This window comes from Triturus cristatus, chromosome 2_1 (assembly GCF_964204655.1).
Source record: "Triturus cristatus chromosome 2_1, aTriCri1.1, whole genome shotgun sequence".
Classification (NCBI taxonomy): Eukaryota; Metazoa; Chordata; class Amphibia; order Caudata; family Salamandridae; genus Triturus; species Triturus cristatus.
The window spans coordinates 116,140,271-116,159,287 of NC_140581.1; the positions used below are offsets into that span (position 1 = coordinate 116,140,271).

At 40.2% G+C, this 19,017-nt stretch overlaps 1 long non-coding RNA gene across 1 annotated transcript in view; it reads left to right on the forward strand.

Moving 5' to 3' along the window:
* The window catches only part of LOC146863851 (uncharacterized), a 72,567-nt gene extending 68,716 nt beyond the window's left edge, over positions 1-3,851 (forward strand). The window contains exon 2 of the long non-coding RNA XR_014969533.1: positions 2,246-3,851. This is a non-coding gene — a long non-coding RNA (uncharacterized LOC146863851). The remainder of the gene's footprint in view (positions 1-2,245) is intronic.
* The last annotated feature ends 15,166 nt before the right edge of the window (positions 3,852-19,017 follow it).

Here is a 19,017-nt window from a genome sequence, read left to right on the forward strand (position 1 = left end):
GCCACGGGTTACATTATCCTGAACCTACTGAAGGCAGATCTACCAGGGGGATGCCAGGCTCATGGGCACAATTGAGGAGTGTATGTTCCTATTGTATTTACTGTGCTGCCACCTGGGATGTGCCTGATACGTTGATAATCATCATAAATTGGCTGTTGAGGATCCCCCTTCTTCAGTTCCTGCCCTCCCCCAGATTTGCCTCCCTGCCATTTTGGTATTTCAGGAAGTGGTCATGACAGACAGGAATATCTAGCCTACGACTGGGGTAGGAGGAAGCAAGTGAAGTGTGTGTTTGTTACTTGGTAGAGTCACCTCCAGGGTAAAGACTGGAACCAGGAAGCCTCGACTCTGAGTAATTCAGATTCCGGGTAATTAAATGGGACCTTATTCCCACCTTCCAGCTGGAGCCTCCCTAGTTCTTGCCTCCTTCAGCACTTACCTTCCTGGGTTTAGGATATGGAGTGATTCTGCATGCTGTCTACGCTGCCTGAGCCAGCAGGGACCACGTGGCGCATCAAAAGAGAACAGAAAAGTACAGGGAGGTAGAGAGATGAAAGGAAATAAGAAATGTAGAACTTATCAGAAAATGATAGTGAAAAGGAAAAAAGGAAAAAAGAAAAGCTTTGCCAATACCAAAAGATAAGGCTTTAAAGGGCTGTTTTATGGTAACATGAATCATTACCAGTAAATAACATGAGAATAGATATGAAGCAAAGAACTGTCGAATAATATTGGTTAGTTTTAAAAGGTCAGGTGACAGTTGTACTTTCAAGCCAGACCTAAAAATCCATGTAGGTTAATGTCTACCCAACTTTGATCTGTGCTGCAGCCAGAGAAAACACCATAATGTTTCTAGTTGGCTTAGGCTCTTTAATAGCTTCACAATGTCATGTGTGTGCCCCTAAAAATTCAACCTCTGGCGACTGATAAATATGCAAAATGATCACAGCTGTGTGGAGGGCAGCACTTTTTTGGTAGAAGCACACAACTCCTGCCCAATCAAAACATGTACTTTGAGCTCCCACCACGTCGGCGGAGTCAAAGCCTCTCTCTAGCGTTCCTCACATAACACTCTGGTGAAGGCTGCGCAGTGAAGCCAGACCAAATGAACAAGAAAAGTCAAAGAAAGAAGAGTCCTCAGGCAAGGAGAAGACTAAAACTAGAGCTTGAATAGACGGATGGAGAGCTACAGAAAGGGATGAGAACAGAATGAAAATCCATTAATTAAGCAGTTTTATGTTGGAGATTTAAATGTGAATGAGATGACTGTACTTACTTCGGAGATCTAAGTGTTGCTTGCAAATCATATGTTCTAATCCGAACCAGAAAACACAGTAGGTAGATGCACCTGCTGCAGAGATCTGTGTTTATCGTGCAAATTGCAGACTCTTATCCCTCTGAATTAATTCACCTACTGCAGGAAGGTTCATGCACTAGTGATTTAGCACATTTGGTAGGATACTCAGTGGTCCTTGCTGTCCTGCTGCTGTGGCAAGCAGCTCTGTGCGACTGGACGGAGGCGCTGACACCGTTCTTAGCAGCTAGAGCAAGAACAGGGCGGCGCCTGGTGGGAGGAGCCAGAGAGGATCTCAGTGGGAAGGAAGGGTGGGGGAGGGATTGTTACCAGAATTAGGGCGGGTTACTGAGGAATACGGAGTGTTGACTGCCGGGGCAGGTCCCTGGCTCTTGCTTCCACTGGGGCCTCTGACAAGATTACTATATCACTAAATTTACCAATTATACCCTTTTGATTAATAGATGAAGAGTGCAAAGAAAAAGGGATAGGGTATGTTAGCAACAGTGCAATATAAAAGTTGTATGGCGAAACCACTCATGCATTCACCACGTATGACTTTACAACGTGGTCTAAACAATGAATGCATCACTACCATGCATTACTTTACCACGCAAATCATTACAACGACTTGCCTTAGGGAAGCGCTGGACTTTGGAATAGTATAATTTACTATTCCAACTTCAATAAGCACAACAGTAGGAAAAGTATTGTACTTAAAATCCAACAACAGTCCAACAAATCGTTGTAAAGACATGTGTGGTAAAGGAATGTGTGGTAAAGATGCAATTGTTGTTAAGACTGCGTTGTAAAGGCGCGGCGTGGTTTCCGCTGCATGGTAAAGGCAGTTTCCCCAGTATAAAGTGTCACTCGTAAATGCTAATTATGGATCTGATAAGAAGTTTGATTCGACCCCTGATCCTGGAATATTTGTTTCTCACCTTTGTATAGGTTTATACATCCAAGTGATTCCAGGCAACGTCTCCCTGGGAACTGCGACTGAAGCCCTGAGAAATCATCACTCCCGTCCTTCAGTCACTAAGATGCCATCTTGCATGAACGGGCAGCAGAGATGTACAGCATCACCTTGGACCTCTGGAGACTGCTCATTGTAGTCTGTTAGCAACGAAACAGCATCAGCATCCGTTGCCTGCTTCTTGCCATTTGTGAACCCTCTGTGGATTTGGGAACCCCAGAACACATTTAATGTGTCACTTCAAACTTTATCTGGTAAGGCAAGAGACTGAGATGGGAGTTTAACTAATGTCACATGTTTAACACGCGGAGTGGATTTCAATGGAAGCTTTCCTGAACTCTGAATGGTCTTGGCAGAGGCCGGACTGCACTGGCACTGGGAGCTGGGGGAATGCTGGGCCAGAAGAGGATTTTATCTAACATTCTTTATCTTTTTTAAACTTACGTTCAAACTATTGCTCCCAAGAAAGGTTGCTTCCTCCTCTCACTGGTCCCATGGAAGTGTGAGGTGCCCTTCCTTGCGTCCTCTTTGTTGACCATTCCACACAAACAGACATTGTTTCGAACACTCCCTGGGAGCGTCTGAAGCTTTTCCTTTTAGCATCGTCAGCAAGAGCTGGTACTTCTTTGTGATCAGGTCACCCCCTTGGGGGAGAAAGGGAGCCCCTCTTTCTCACGGGGCCGGTGATGTGCGATGGGTTCTGGTCTGTCAACTGGAGCATTGGTGGCCATCGTCTTCAACTGTGCCATTGCCTTCTTGATCCTCGTCTTGGTTGTCATCCTCTGCAAAGCCTGCAGGACCCCCTCCTGCCCGCCGTCCAGCCCTTCCTCCGACGGTGAGCCGACGAAAAATGAGGGCAAGTACCTCCTCCAGCCATGAGTTAGAGTGGACACTGTGGCGATAGGATACAGCATTCACCATGGCACATAGAGATCTACATGTGTCTGAAGGGTTTTGGAGACAATTAATAGAGTTCAGAAAGGGGTTATGATTTTGCTGTGACATATAAAGACTGCCCCATAGCTGGAAGGCATAATTGCATCTGGGATGTGACACACTTTACACCATTTGATCTTCTATCCCAATGCAGAGTGTTTTATTTTTTAAGCAACAACACATGTCATATTATTTAGGTTTGAACCATGGACTCCTGCTCCTCAAGCTTATAGAAGTATGGAAAGAAAAGCAAAAAGAGACCTTGATCGTTGTTTTGTCGTCAAATGTGAGATAGCTCATCCGACTCCTCTTCCAAAATACAGTGGTCTCAAATTTAAAATATTCAGAGATGAGTTTGAACCATAGAGAATCTTTTTTTAACACTTTAGTACTGCACCTTCACCGAGAGCCGCCATGAATTCAACGAGCGCTGTACGTCGACTGTCGCTGTGCTTTGAGTATAAGGATTTAGGCATCTTCTGGACGTCTGATGAATTAGAGACATTATATATAAAGATGTTGTTCATATGTCCTTTTCAATGTCGTCCAACCTAGGCATTATCTTTATTTTTACTACATTTGAGAACTTTGCATTGTAGAACTCTTGTTGATACGGAGGCAGTTCATAAAGAAAATGCCACGCAATAGAAATTTGTATACGTGTAGAGTGAGTGAGAGAGAGTCGGTGAGCAAATGAGTGAGTGGATTAGTGAGTGAATAAATAATTGAGGGAACTTATATTGATTCCCATATAAAATGAACTGTCAACTGCTTCTGAGTGGATGTAGCAAAGCAAAAATCTTCCAGAACTCTCACCTTCTCACTGCTAAATGTGTTCTCTCTGCATCTTTCTACTTTCACTCGTTCCCTCTGCAGTAGATCCCTGATTCCTAGCTGGGGAATGTGCACCTGAACTACTTAGAGGCTTGAGGGAGCGGCCTCAACAACAAGAACAGGTCTCCTTCGAAGAGGCTTTGTGAGTCTGAATGGAAGTCTCAATCCTGGATGAATTGACAGTCACACACCTAACAGGCCTACCCCTTTTGGAAAGTAGGCAAAGTCAGGCTGTTATGTTCTGTAATGCCCAAGTTTCCTTTGCATACCAGGTCTACGCACCTGCCTCACATTCAGAAGGTTATTTTAAGAATTCAATTTTACCCTTTATGTTTCCCGTTTGCCTGGGACATTTTCAAGAAAATAGGGCAACATAGCTACTGAGTGAGATGTCTCATATGCCATGTAGCACATTAAATCAGTGGTATACTTGAAATGAGTTGGCTGGTTGACCTCTGATCGAACTTCAACCCGATGGTCTGAACCCTTACGAGTAAGGAGAGCCTGGAGCCGGTTTACTGTCTGAAAGATGCTGGGCTGTCCCTTGTCTCTGGTGACTATTGACTGCCTTCAACAACCTGTTCATGTGTTCCACTATGACTTAGCAGAGTTTGATGCAGCAAAGAGGTGTAGATCAAAAGTTCACTATATACTTTTCATAAGCATCAAGTGCATTTACCTATGAAGACAGAAATAGCAAATAATGAAAATAAAAAACACTTTCATCCCATACCAACCACCTAACAGGATCTGGAAACCTAGGATAATTTAGTTCTTGACATCCTGTTCGCATTTGCGTTGAGAAGGAAACTAGGCGGTCTGAAACAATGGAACGTTAATAATAATGCAAGAGTGCTCGATGAAGCGGGAAGAGGCGCATCATAATTGGTCCCATTGTTTTATTTCCCAGTACTTTATCAAGACAAAAAAAACTGTAATTTATGCCATCCAAGACACACCTGGCAAGGTATAATCAAAATGTCAAAGGCAAAAGGCAAAAGGTATCCATGAATCTTTGTCGGAACAGAATCTCTGAAGGTATGGTAGGGGCTGTGGATAAGACTGGGAAACACTGGGTCGCCAGCCTATGGATTCCGTGTTTGGATAATCTTGTGGGATAGCGGGTGTCTCAGGCTGATCCTGAAGAAATGGATCCAGGTCATACTTTCAGCTGACCCCTATTGGGATGATCGCCATTTATATCTATTGTAGGTAAATTTAACACACGTGGATATACGCAAAATCTGGCAAGGATAACATCTGGGCACTCCAGCCTCAAATCTAGGACATTATAAACACACATGCATTTGTTTGGATGATGTATCTTTTCTCTAGGTTCATGGTAAACTGTACAATGGTGCAAATATTAGGTACAATACATAATGCAAAGGCTATACCTTGCTTATGAGCTGTGAGGCAAACCAATGCCATTGCCAAGTGATGCCAGTTAGGCAGCAAAGACATTCATATAGGGGCAATGCCTTTTTTACTGCCAAGCTGATCATCTCATGGTCAGGCCTGCATTCTCTTTTCAGGAGTACGTCCTAAAACGGTTAGCCTTGGTATAAACAGGGTTGAATTCAATTATAGATTGCCGATTATGTTAACTTATGGGCAAAGCACCTACTTCTTGTAAACACTCAAATAAGTTTCAGCGTAACTAGTTGAAATAGTAACAAAATCTATTTAACATGTTGCAGAGTTCAAACAATATCGATAAAAAGGAAAAACTAAGAAAAACAGAGTTAAAGTTAAAGTGAGTGGGGTGAGAAATGACCATCGCCCCACCTCAGAAGGGGAGAACACAGCTCAGTCGTGCATACGTGAAGCACACAAGGAATGCAAATTAAAGTCACCCAAACTCCATGACACTCTTCGCAGCAATGTATATGGTGCCAGGGAGGAGAAGAACATTTGAAGTGCTGGTGGCCAGGCAGAGGGAAGCTACCTTTCCTTCCATCCCGACAGACAATAGTAAAGATGAGGTAGGCTTTTCAGTGGTAGCATGGCAAGGAAGTCAGATGCAAGCTGCTTAACTAACTTTTTGGATGGATTTAAATCTGAACCAGAATGTCAAAAGTCCCTTCTAAGTTGTTACATTCTAATAGGTTACCTGAGGACGCAAATATTAAGATGGTGACGGTGATGGTGATGGTGGACTTATCTCTAATGAATCACATCTCTGGACTCCGCACTGGGTGCACGGCTTGGTGTCCTCACGGCCTATTCCATTCGCATGCTTCGGTGGCTGTGGTCACCCAGAGAGATGCTGGATCACTGGCAGGGCAGAGCAGTGTGCCTTGTCAATGGCATGTGTTGAAAGAAAAGGGTGTAACCAAGACTCATGAAGTGCCTTTTCCAAGATGGAGGTCTGTTCAAGGATTGCTGCTTGTGATGCCCAATTCAAGATGAAGTTGAATTGTTTTCTATGATTCCCGTTCATCATAAATTAAGCAGGCATTAACACGTGACAAATGCAACACAACACATGCCCTCCCTTACTTTTCACCACAATCATCACCCATTAGCTTCTATTTCTATTCCTGAGTTTCACTTCTTTCTGTGAAATACTCTGTGTATTTTCTTCTGGAAAGACCTTACTTGGCTCTTTATCTGCATTCATTTCATCAATCAAGAGCTACAAGATTGCCAAGGAGGTTTTTTGTACTCTCTGCCTTTTTCCTTCTACTTGGGACCCTCTTGAGGAGACACTTTACACCCCTCATGTGTACATTTAAGTGCAAGTTAGCACTGTGGCTTATGGGAGGAATTACTCTTTCTTTGAACAACAGAGAAGGAAACTTGACAGACCATCAAAGCACTGGTCCTTGATAAAGCTTCCTCTTGAATTCAGGCTTCAATGCAAATCCCTAGCAGTGATCATATGTTGCAGCGCGATATCACACTGCTCAGTACTGGGTGGCTTCCTCAGTTCAATGCACAGCCCTCCTAACTTTACACAGTGGGTACCAACGTACCTGAGCAAGACTTGTTGGTTTGATTACCCAAGCTGGTCAATGTGGAAAAGTCATGATGAATGAACACAATTTCATCCTTCTCAGCCCCTATATGTGAAGAGCTAAACAATGCCTTAAACTGTGTATGGGAACGAGCGGTGTTGAATATTCTCAAACTGAACCCATCCAAAAGCTCTCCCACTAGAAACAGTTTGAGACCCAGGTATTTACACTGATGCGAATCTCTGCATGGAAACTCAAATGTTTATGATAAGGAGCACGTTTCTGGCAGTTCAACTCACTGCGAAAAATGTTGCCCTACCTGTCACTAGAATATTACACAGAAATGCCATCTCTTCTCGGCTTCTTCAGAAATTGATAGAAGATTCTATTTAGTGCAAAATGCCACTGGACTATTGCCCTGGGGCAGATGCAGGAACCATATTACCCCCATCGCTAGGTCACTCCACTGGCTACCCATAAAGAAAAGAGAATAATTCAAACTCTGATTGTAGTGCCCATGATTATTCATAATTCCTCACCCCCTATATCTGGCTGCAGAATGTAATCTGCCTATCCCACCGCTCTACCGGACAGTTTAGGCTGGAAGTCCCCAAAAGGAAAACAGTTGCTTTCGATAAGAGACTCTTTTTGGTGGCAGCGGTTAGCAAATGCAACAAACTCCTTCTGAGTAACATTCAATGCCTTCACTTGTTTTATTTAGAAAAGAATTACATTTTTGCTTCTTAATTTATAGTCTTCTTTCGCTTTACAACAGCTTTAGGTTGTGTTATGATCCTCTTTAGTGCCATGAAGCTTTAGGCAAATTGACCCTCCACAAATACTAATAACATAACATGGGCTTTTGGGAATAGGTCAAACTTTTCTATTGGTGTTCTAGACATTAGCCTCATTCTCTCTCCTTTCAATGAAGAGTTTCTCCCAATGATATATCTGATGGAGAAGGCATGGAATGATCTTATGACCAATAGCATTGTCAGTGTCAGCTGATGTCCTGTTCAATGGAGAAGAAAGAGGTCCATGAGATGGCTGCAGGAAGAGACAAAGGCCGAGCACATTGTGTGGCACTAGATTGACTGCTATACTGATTTCCAAATTGGTGGCTAAATAAGGGGGTAATGTGCATTGGTTGATGAGCATTGCTTGAAGTTAGCGATGACTTTGCTAACTAGATATTTAATCGTCCAGCATTCACTGTAACAGATGTTTCTTCTGCATTTCTTGAAACCATAGTTGTTTGAGTGTCTTGTTGACTCCTGTGTGTTGTTGGCTGAATCCATAATGCATTGATTACAGAGTGGATAGCTTTAACTTGATGTTAAGTGAAATATGGGAACTAAAAGAACTTGTGTTAAGACTATTCCGTGAGCAATGCAGGCCACCATAAACCAAATTCTGTATTTGAGCTCAGCCCATGCTAGATATGGCTATTGCATGACCTGTAGCCTAGTGTCCTACACGAGCTGCATTATAGAGGTATATGTGTGAGATTGAGATCGAAGGAGTTGCAATAATTCAATCTGAAGCTTATCAAAAGAAAGATATTACTAAGTGGAGAGATCTAAGCTAGTGAAGTTTTATAGAGCCTTCAAGGCTATGTGATGGTCCCAGTAGGAAATATATTGCATTTGGATAATTCCTGATACATTCCTGCTTGCCCAGCTGTTGGCTCGTGTTCTGTGTTGTACTGTCTTCCACTATGGAAACTGTAGAACGACGCCATATTATCTCAATGGCACAGCCGTAGACTTCAGTCTAACTCTGCTGGTGCTTGTGTGTTTACCACTGCTAAATTGTATTGTGGTTTCATATCACTTGAATGCAGACTCTTGTTTACCCTAACACCACTCCAAACATCAGCTGTCAAAACCATGTAAAAATCTGAGTGATAGACACTCTAGGAGGATGTTTTTATAATTTCAGTCTGGTTGACCAAAGACGGTCTTTATTTTTCAGTAGTCTTCCTGACTCAACGTTGAATTAAACTGCAACTAAGTGATAGCAATAAGAAATTTACAAAATAACATTAATGCGCATACTGTGCAATAAATCATCTTTATTTATGAGTAGTAGCACTGCAATATATTTTTAGTCCCAGGAGAAAAAACCTTAAATGACTAGACCATACAATCTATTAGAGAAATTATTTTATCCCTGCTGTAGCTGCTGCCATTTTTACTACCTCCTGAGAATGACCATTTGAGTTGGCCATACCGGAAATAAGTCGGATCACATATACGCACTGATGTTTCACACATTGCATTAGGTGCATTGTCAATCCTAACTGATGTAAGATATATGAAATGTGACAATAAAGTAATAAAATTAGAATAGCACAACCTTTGCTCAACATCTCTTTTATGTCCCAAGCTGAAAACCATGCAAGAACAGTGCCATTCGTTTGCAGTCCCTCCTTCAGCCTTCCTGGCCAATATCTCATGTATTCTACATCCATGACATGCTACCTGCCCATCCCTCTCTTCACTTTTTATATTCATTCATGAGTAAAAGAAAAACAAGGATTATTTTCCTTGAAAACAATTTAAAACTGTAATTTTACAGTCAGACTATGCTGGGATGGCTAAAACCAGCATAGTTCAGTAGTATAACCATAATTATTGACTATTTCTGGGGCAATCCCCTTAACTTAAAATGCTTTAAACGTTAACCCAGCAGACACAGGAGTGCTCTGAAAAAAATAATTTAGTTTTATGATAAAGCATTACAGAAAGGCGAGCAGAAAATGGGTTGTGGCAGGGTGCTATTAAAAAGCTTCATTTACAAAAAGGGATGGACTGAAAATATTTAGGGAAGGGATTTTCGACCCACACTTTGAAATTGGACTATTATTCGTTTAGACAATTACTTTCATTCCTGTTAATTCAATTTCTGTATTGTTTATATTTCAGCATGTCTTTATAATAACTCCAGTATTTTTGTTAAACTATTTTTGCTCCTTTGCTTTTGAGATACATTATTTTTAACTAGGATATTTTTACATAAAAACACATTTGGCTAAATTACGGCGAAAAATAGAAAATCTGCCACAAAGTAGAGCAAATGTGAAATCAGGAGATAGTCTGCTGATAGAATTTCTTTCACTATTGGACTATCTAGATTCAGCAATTCCTCCACAAATTGGAGATCAGTCTGCTAACATAAATCTAGAATTTAGCAATTCCCCCATAAATTGGAGATTTGTTTAACAATCATTCCTTAATCGGGCATTTACTTATGTTTTCCAGGGAAAAAGAGACACTCAATTATCTCATGTAGGAATCTGTAATTATATTACTTCCATAGTAAGTGGTGGAACGCTCAACCTTGACATGTCCAAGAAAGAGTGCCAAATCAGCATGAAAGATTTCATGTATAGGACATGAAGAAGAATGGAAACTGGTATTGATGAAGATTGTAAAATGGTGAATTGCGGCAATAGCTGACATCACAATCTCCATTTAGCATCTGTTGTGTCACATTTGCTGTTGCCTGAGACTTTTTAATATTGATCAATTTGCTGTCTCCTTCTATGTGACAAAATGGCACCTTCCTGGACTGTATGTTGACCCCACCTTACAGAAGGTGAATTCACAGGAATAACTTCCTTTGGCAGGGGGCACCTGGACCAAAACGAATTGAATATTAAAACACCTTCAAATGAAAGCAATGTTATAAATATTTTTATCTTTTCATATTTTTTATTGTACAGAAAACGTTAATTTAGTCTTCATTATGTTATAATAGTTTAAATGCTATTTGTTTAAATAATTCAGAATACCAAAAGTGTTATAATTTTTAACCTGCAGAAAATGATACATGGATCTGCATGTATAAAATAATATTTACTAAAGTTTATATTTTTTAACACTTGCCTACTTCTTGTGCTTTTTGTCTTCACAAATCATTATATAAATATATAAAATTGAGGTTTTCAGCACATTTGCCTTTTACATTTTCAAATACATGCTTTTTTCCCCACAGGAAAGAGTATCAATATATAATGCAATGTTCAAACAAATGCAATTCTTCAGCAAGTATAATCAAAGGAGAAAAAGACCTTGCAGCAGAACTGGGTCAACAAAGGACTCTGAAAACTGCTGAATTTCAGAGGGTGTAGCTTCCATACCTTTCAGAACATCCATTCGCCCAGTGTTATGTGGATGCATGCAATACACTGTATGGGAGTAGACGTACACCCTGGGAGGTCTACTGATGGAAGTTCACAGCCATCTATGGTATGATAGCAAATGGCATGGCACAAAACCATGCAGGAGGTTGAAAATCATCAACGTTGGCTTGCTTACTTACTGCAGATTGCGTAGAATATGGGTTACAAGCTCAGATCGAAAGGCACGTCTCAACATCCAAGCTGCAGTGTTCTGCACTACCTGGAGCTTCCTGGGTATCTATATGGGATATTACGGGTGCTAGGCATTAAAATGGGTCAGTTGCTCTGGCAAAAAGTGAAGATATAGTTACTCAAGATCCGAAGATGCACAGAGGGTACTGCCTATTTTAGTTAAAAAACCAATTGTCGAAAACCACCCATATGACCCCCAGACTGGTGAATCACTAATTTAGGGATTTATCACAATGACAAAACATTATCAAATTGCTTTTTTTCAACACGAATGAGAAGCATTGACGATCACTTCTAAATGCAGAAAGCCTCCCTTAACTACAAAGCTCTTCCCATCACTATAAATGCAATAGGCAGACAATAATCTATACAAATTGCTAAGGATATATGAGTGAGTGCCTATTCCACTCTATGCAACACCTCATGCCTATGTGCTTTGACGCGCCATGTTCGAAGCATGTTGTTAAACCTCAAACTACATAGGTCTTGCACATACAAAGTACTACACCACCTTCCCAACCAAACACCTCCATAAGCATGTTCAGGAATGTTAGGAAGAGAGCTCGAGATAAAAGATGTGGCTAAAATGGAGTTTATTCAGAAAGGATATATCCATGACCGAAGTGCGACCAGTAAGCGAAGGAGCTCAGGAATTACTGCCAAAGCAGACTGGTAATGGAAAGCTCGTGGACCTACTGCTCACAATCCAGAACATGAAATGTGTGAAGACCCATTCAACACAAGGTAAGTTTCACAGAACAAAGACAGAAACATGAACATGTGAAACATATAAAAAAAATACATATAATGCAACATCATCTCCCCTCTTTAAATAAAAAAAAACATTTTGGAACAAGGTTAATTATCAATACGTGAAAAAATCATATTTATTTTTGTGCTTTAGAAACACGTGTGCTGGCCTTCCTAAACAAGTTATCATTGACTAAAAAAAGCATTTTCATGTGTGTCTTAGACACTAGAATGTGAAACCCTTGAAAAAGAAGGACAACTATGATAATCTTGCTCTGTGACTGAGAAGTTGGTGTTACTTGAAACCAAACCACCTGCCTGAGAAGAAGAACATGGATGTGACGGACATTGCATATCAATTTCATTACCATTGCTTGATGCATTAATCCAACTTGTTCAATCAAATTTGTATCGACCATTCATCTTAGCTGCTCAGCTGCTTTGATGCTTTCCGCTTGTCCTTGTGATAAGCAAACCAGATTCCCGCTGATCCACCACTCGTCACCATTAAGTAAAACTGCACCTTTAGAAACAGTTTCAACACTGACTGGAAGAGAATAATTTGATTCTCCTTTGATTACTTTAAACATTATATTTATCAAAACTCAATCCCCCACACCAATATCTACATTAGTTTTTATAATCTGTTTCTCTTATCAAAATAATCGTTGGTCACAGCCTGTTTAATAGCTACCTTTGTCTCCACTTCTTCACGATCATGAGATACAACAGAGTTTTAAGAATGACTTTTGAATTTCAACTAATCTGGAAAGAGACTAGTGCAAGGGTTCCCTTCCTCTAATCAATCTAAATTACAAAATACCTGTAGTGCTATGAGGTGGGATGCTATAGTTCCATATTTTTTTTCTTTAAAATGTACCCATATCCTGACCAGAATGCCCTCTTTAATAACTCTATTCACCCTCTCCACTAGACGCTTCGAGGTGGGAGAATAGAGAGCAACTACTCAAACGAGTTCCATTGTCAGTGCCAATTTCCTTCAGGGACCCCACAATGCTAAATGCATTTTCCCAAAATGTTATGACTGAATTCGTATAGGGAGTGTCCACAAACGAAAAATAAATCCACTTAGAAGGATAATCTACCACTATTAAATATTTCATGCAAGACGGTAAAATGTTAAACGGACAAGAAAAATCAAGACCTGCTGTGCAAAATCAAGAAATGCAACAGGATGCCACTGTGTCTCAGTTGTCCTCTACTGTTTGTCTGAGGGAAACCATTCAGGAAAGTTTTACTTTTCAGTGATATTTGAAACTTGTGTCGAAAGATGGACACTAATAAAATCGTTTCAAAGTTTTACATATTTTTGTGATATCCAAATGCCCATCATGAGCTAACAAAATCACTTGTATTTTCAACGTTTCTGGAGGCACGAAAACACGGTGTCCCATAACCATTCCATTAACAGTTCATCTGAGATTGTGAAAATGATTTTAAATCACCAATTAGATGTTTTCCATTAGTCTACCCATTTTTAATTTATTGTCATTTTTCACCTTTAGAAGTTCTATTACCCATTCGCTCTCACTTATCTTTTACCCACATTCATTCACAGCATCCAATATAGCAGCAAAACACTCAGCCTCTTCTAATGACTCTGCTTAAGTCTCATTTTCAAGTAGCATATAGGACAGGCAACCAGCCCTAAAATATTTTCCACGTGGCAGATATTTAACTATAAAATTATGCTCAACTAGTTTCAAAAGTAATCTTACTAGCCTAGCTTATGCTTTGTTAGCACTAGTACCATTTATAATATGCTTCAGTGGTTTATGATCCATATATAATTCAAATTCTTTTCCCCATATGTAAGTCTTAAATTAATCTACAGCCCATGTCCAATCTAGAGCTTCACACTCAATAGTGCTATAGTTTGTTTCTGATTGTTTTAATAATAAAGAGGTAAAAGCCAGTGTTTTCCTTACAAGAAACCCATTGACTTAAAATTGCACCAATACCTATAAGACTTGTGTCAACTGTGATCGTAATTTTTTTACCAGAAACAAAAGCTTAGCGTGTACAAGATTCCTCAGTTAACATATTAACTTTTACTAAAGCCTCTTCCATATCTGTTTTCCAAACATACTTTACACCTTTCTTCAAAGAATACCTTAATGGTTGAACAATGTGAGTATAGCCTTGTACAAATCGAGTATAGTACTTGCTTAAGCCTAAGAAGGAGCACAAAGCATCCCTATCCTTAGGAGGTGAAGCCTTTTTAATGGCTTTTATCAAACAAAAGTTTGGCTTTATCCCTGTAGATGAGAACATGTACCCTAAATATTGTACTTCTTCTGTAAGAAATGTATATTTGCCACATAGCACACTCTTACCTTTTTTGCAATAATGCAGATAATACATGTTCTAGAAATTGATGTTTTTCATCAGTGTCAGCAAAAATCAAGATCTCATCTTGATTAATCTGAACACCTTTGAGGTCCCCAAATAGATTGTCCTTTAAATTCTGAAATATGGTTGCTGCAGATGCAAGCTTAAATGTTCAATAGCTGTATTTGTAGGCCCAAAAAGGTTTTACAAAAGGTAGTCAAATTTTGTGTGTCAGGTGTGAGTGAGATCTGATGATACACAGATCTAAAGTCAATGATGGAAAAGAACTTTGACCACCACCAAATTTGCTAGTACATCCTGAATTCTGGGATGTGGATGTCAATCTACTGTGATATTCTTATTTAGGATGTGAAGATCAGCACAAAGTATGATCTCTCCTGAGTTTTTGCATGCTAAAACAATCGGAGAGACCCATAGAGATGAATCACTAGACTTAATAATAAATTCTGCACATAACTTGTTAAGTAAATTCCAAATTTCGTCTCTAACTCTTACACTAAGAGGAGCTGGGCACACCTTGTGCATAATCAGCTCAGATTGTGTTTTGAGTCTGATATGCATCTCAAAATGCTTCACAATTCTCACTTGATGTCCAAAAATCTTTTTGAAATTTCTCTAACATTTTCTTTACATTTTGAGATTCATAACTAACATATGATTCTGGCAGGTCACCAACCTCCACATGATTTTCTGCACCTGGTCTCAAATACAAATCTATAATTGCCAAATCCTGCCTCCCAGTTATATTCCTCCCCTTATTGGTACATAGGCCCTAGTGAATTTATGAAGGCACTCTAAACTACTGACTGAAGTATCCTAGCATGGCAATATCCTTTCCCCCAAATGCTATTTGGATAACATCTGTTTCCTGCAAAACAAATGTGTCCTTCCAATTAAGATCATAGGTTGTATCAGCTATAATTGTAATAGTGGATCCTGAACCCACCATCGTTTTTAAAGTTACACCAGCAATCTTTGCTTCACATGTAGGTCATTTAATCGTGCTAGAATTAACTGTATTCATATTAGTTTCAACTGTTAATACATTGTCTCTCACACCATGAACCTCAACAGTGCTGATTCACACAGGGTGTTTAACTCCTCTTCATATCAACTGAAAATGTCCTATTTTATTAACATAAATTACAATGTTTTCTAATGTCATAAAAATTCGAATAGGTTCCCATGAGACTCTTTGATCCACATCTAAAGAGCTTATATCCACCCTTTTTCGATGAGTTTTTGCAAGCTTTGTCTTTATTATGTGTGTATTCCACACATACAAGTTCATCCTTATCTAGAAAATCTGCAAATAACATAGAATTTACAGGTAACTCTGTATTCAAGGCCTTCAAAGATAATATGGAGTGTTCATTTCCTTTAGATATGTCAATCACATCAACAAATGCCGGATTCCTGCAAATGAATAACCTTTCTTGTATTGTTCGTGAAGATTTAAAACTAACTAATCTCGTATACAAAGATCAACATTGCTCTGAAACTCACATAACTGCTAAGAAAGACCCTTAAGACTAACACACATTCCTCAACACTCTCTCCACTGTTCTGTTTTCGTTTAAAAAAATGATAAATTATGACTTTCAAGCATTAAACTTGGATCCTCAGGGTATTCTCTTTAGACACACTACATCTTTCTGATATAAATCCCAGGTTGTAAACTCTCACAAGAGGAAATGCAGGCAACATGAGGAATTGATGTCTCACAGCTTTTCTTGCCAGTGGGCTGGTGGATTAAGACATCAGCTAATCGCCAAATGTTAAGAAAAGAGGTCAAGACAGAAGATTTGGCTAAAATGAAGTTTAATCCAAAAGGATATACCTATGACCAATGTATGACCAGCAAGCCAAGGAGCTCAGGAACAACTACCAAGGCCGACCATTAAAGTAGAGCTTGTGGACCACCTGCTCACGATCCAGAAAAATGGAATGTTATCAACACAAGATAAGTTGCACAGAATAAAGATTGGAACATGAACATTTAAAAATACACCTCAACATAATACTACAAGGAACCAAAGAAAAATAGGGAATTTTGCGACTTCATCAAGGGCATGATGCACTATACAAATGGTCCAATATAATACAATATAATAGCTAAACGTGGAATAAAATAGCAGACCTGGATCTCAAAATATGTATTTTGAAGGAAACCTTTTTTTTCATAGAGAATGATGAAATAATTTATTTCAGGAAAAATTGGTTGTCCCACTGTAAAGGAAGAGGATGCTGGGATGAGCAGTAGAATAGAAAGTAGGAAGACAGCACAGAGGAAAACATTTAAGTAAGAATATGGGCTTAGATTGGTTATAGGAGATAGGGTGAGATAAGTAAAAAATGAAAAAATGATAGGAGAGATGGACAAGGGGTCGGAAAGGGACAAGAAAATAAGTTAAGAGGTGAGTAGGAAGGGATAGGGAAACAGGGCATACAATCCCTCACTGATAAAGCAAGGAATACTCAGGGTTAAGAGAGAGAACACACATGTGAAAAAGTTCACTCTCCAACCACATTTACCCAGATGGCTTGCTTATCCCACAATCATTATCAGTACTACTGTGAATAGCTTAACTGTAACATACATTATATAGGTGTCACCTGAGATCTATATTATGCTAAAAGTGCCTGAAGAAATTAAGATTAACCCTTGCTAAACTATGTGATAAACATATCATGTGCAAGCATAACCAGATATATAACAAAATATTACATGTCAAAGGGTTTTAACATGCTGTTCTAAAGGGACAATATTTACTGCTAGACATGTCAGCTTAAGGGTGGTCTGCCCACAAATCTTTTGCCTTCACCTCTTCTATTCTTGCTGATCTAATTTTTGTTGGCCTTAGGACTCTGTGCACCTCACCACTATTAACCAGTGCTTAAGTGCTTGTGCTCTCTGCACTAAACATGGTAGAATTGGCTTGTACCCAATTGGCACATTTAATTTACTTGTAAGTCCCTAGTAAAAGTGATACCCTATTTACCAAGGGCCTGTACATTAAATACTACTGGTGAGCCTGTAGCAGTAATTGTGCAGCCAACTTAAGTAGCCCTGTAAAACATGACCCAGGCCTGCCATTGCAGCCTGTGTGTGCAGTTTTAAACTGCCAATTCGTATACGCATCCTAAAGTTTTTGCCAGGGCCAAACCTTTCTTTTTAACATACAAACGTCACCCCTAGAGTAGGCCCTGAACAGCTCAAAATGCAGGGTGCAGTGCATTAAAAAAGCTGGACATGTACATAAAGGTTAACATGTCCTGGTAGTAAAAAACTCTTAATTCATGTATTAATACTGCAATCCCATGGGATAACATTGGGTTTCCTTATTACATTTAATAAGTGATACCTTTCAATTGGGAGCAGACAGACTGGTCCAGATTCGTGTCTAAAGAATTGTAAGTAAAATCCCCCTTTAATGGTAAAGTAGGATTTTAAGTCACAACTCTGAAAATGCCACTTTTAGAAAGTTGTCATTTTCTTCTACTAACAAATTGGTGCCTACAGCTTTTCCCTGGGTTACATGACTGGGTGTAGCTGGCACTTGGTCTTTGTGTATCGTTCCCAGACAGTGAAACACAGGGAGGCTAGGTTATGGCAGGATGGCCCACTGTGACTTAACGAGGTCGAGGAGCTGTCACCTACCACACTTGCACAACACAAAGACTCTGCCTGAACACACTCACAAAGGATTTGTCACCAGTCTCTTGTGTTCGCAGAAAAGCTGGAGCCAGGGCAGAGAGGAAGGGGATTCCTGACATCTCAATGATGTGGAAACCTCGAAAACCTTCTCCTACTTCAAAGTGGGCACAGATATAAATAATGGACCCTCAGACTCAACTCTTCAGTACATATCTGGGAGCCTGTGGAGCACTCAGAAGAAGGACTGCTGTCTTGCTTTGCTGCAAGAAGGACAGCTGTTCTGCTGCCCTGCTGCCCTCCTGTCTGAGTGAGAAGTGCTGGACCTGCATCTTGAACCCAGGCCACCAGAGTGACTCCAAGGGCTAGTTGGTTGGCCTTCTGATCAGAAGCTTAGGGACAGAACAGGCTCCAACTACCTTGAACCCAGCCCCTAGACTCTGCCAACTATGAGTCATGCGCTCCCAAGTGGTGCCACCCCAGCCCTGGACACTTGGAAGTGGGCCTGAAGGTCCTCTGCCAGCCCAGCTGTGGTCCCAGCAGAACTGGTGCAGTGCAATGCATCGCCTTGCAAAACTCCACTTTTTAACTGCTGCGCTATGAATCCCCAATGCAGGATTTTGCATCGCAGCCCTGCAGCTCATTGGAACTGCTGCTGTGCAAAGCATTCTCGATGTAGGACTTTGCATCGCAAGCCCCTCGTAGAAGGAATCCTTGATGACGACGCAAGACTCTGCATCGCAATCCCATCAATTTCTTCGGAATCAGCAGGTGCACGACTCATTTTTGATGCTAAACTTTGCATTGCAAGCCCCTTGTTGATGGCATCCTCAACGATGATGCAGGACCTCGTATCGCAAC